Below are 1499 nucleotides of genomic sequence, written 5' to 3'. Positions count from 1 at the left end.
GCATTGGATCCCATTACAGATGGTTGTGAGCCACCATGTGGTTACTGGGAATTGAACTCAGGACCTCTGGAAAGAGCAGCCAGTGCTTTCAACCACTGAGCCATCTCTCCAGCCCCAGCTTTGATTTCTTAACTAGTTTGAGTTTCCAGTTACAAAATGAGAGAATGGAGCCAAGGCGCTTACAATCTGCAAAGCAGAAACATTTACAATATTTTAAAGTGTAGTTTGTACATGAAATAATTTAATACAATCAAAGAAACCTTGTACCATTTTTTCCAGACTTGCAGTGAGCTGCGGATTTCTGGAGATAAAAAACCACAATGGCATGGTTTTATGGTGTGGCTGGATACTCAAGCCCAGTACCATGTTCCTTTACATAGGAAGTGCTAAATTCAGAGAGTGGACATGTCTTTAGTCTCAGGGCATGGGGAGGGCTCTGTGCAGTACAACTCTAGGGACTGCAAAGAGTAAATGATTCTTAGTAACCCCCCCCCTCCCACTGCCAAATGGACAAGCGGCCATTTTTCTTTGCCCTAGGGCTACGTGATATAATTGCAACTATTTTAAGAAAAAAAAAATGGTGCTTAAAATAAAGACTGAAAAGAAATCTGTCAAACTGTCTCAACTGTGGTGACAGAATTCCTAGTGGCTTTCCCGATACTCTTCCACTGTTTGGAATGTCTCTAATTTGTTCCAGTGAGGATGTCCTGGGGATGGTTTTACTGAATTTCATCAGTTCCGGGCAAGAACGCTTGTTCCTTACATGAGTGGATGTTCTCTAATGAGACAGGATGGGGAATTTATGATCGCCCTTAGCAGGGCAGCGTGGATAGTTAACACTGTCTTCTAAGAGAGGGTAGTCAATGTGACAGTCACACACCCGACCTGTCCCAGATTTCCATGCTTCTCTGGGTTCTTCACAGGCCAGAGGAACCCAGACAGTAACTTCAGTTACTTTCTTAAGTATCCCAAAAGACTGGTACTGTATGGAAAACTGGGGGGTCAAATGACTTGCCCAGATGTTTTCCAACCTAGGACTAGCTATTGAAAGGCTCGGTTTTCATCTGCAAACCTCAAAGGCAGCTTTCTGGGGTGGTTGTTTCCCAGCAGCTGCAGTTGCTGCTTATAGCTTCCCGTCTGGGCTCTGTTGGGGTCTGGTCTGGTGCTGTATATACAGGGATGCTAATTTCTGAACCTCAAGATCTGGAGTCGAGTGAATTCTCACTCACACTGGCCTTTGTGGCGTGCTCCCCAATGTAAAGCGATTAGTTAAACAGAAGAGGCTGCAGCCAATTACTGGAAAGAATAGAGGTAGGTGGGCTTCTGTTACTAGGCTGTGGGTCACAGGGAGAGAGAGAGAGAGAGAGAGAGAGAGAGAGAGAGAGAGAGAGAGAGAGAGAGAGACAGACACACACACACACACAAAGGTGCAGAGAGAGAGAGACACAGGCAAGAGATAGGCACACAGAGGAAGAGAGAGACAGAGAGGCAGAGAAGAG

The 1499-nt window shown here is 45.5% G+C and overlaps 1 pseudogene; it reads right to left on the bottom strand.

The window, feature by feature from the left end:
• Positions 1–1499, bottom strand: part of LOC110310093 — a 6722-nt pseudogene that overhangs the window by 3184 nt on the left and 2039 nt on the right.

This window comes from Mus caroli, chromosome 15, assembly GCF_900094665.2.
Source record: "Mus caroli chromosome 15, CAROLI_EIJ_v1.1, whole genome shotgun sequence".
NCBI classification, from domain to species: Eukaryota; Metazoa; Chordata; class Mammalia; order Rodentia; family Muridae; genus Mus; species Mus caroli.
Note: the sequence above shows the minus strand (reverse complement) of the source record. Positions and strands in the feature narration are given on the sequence as shown.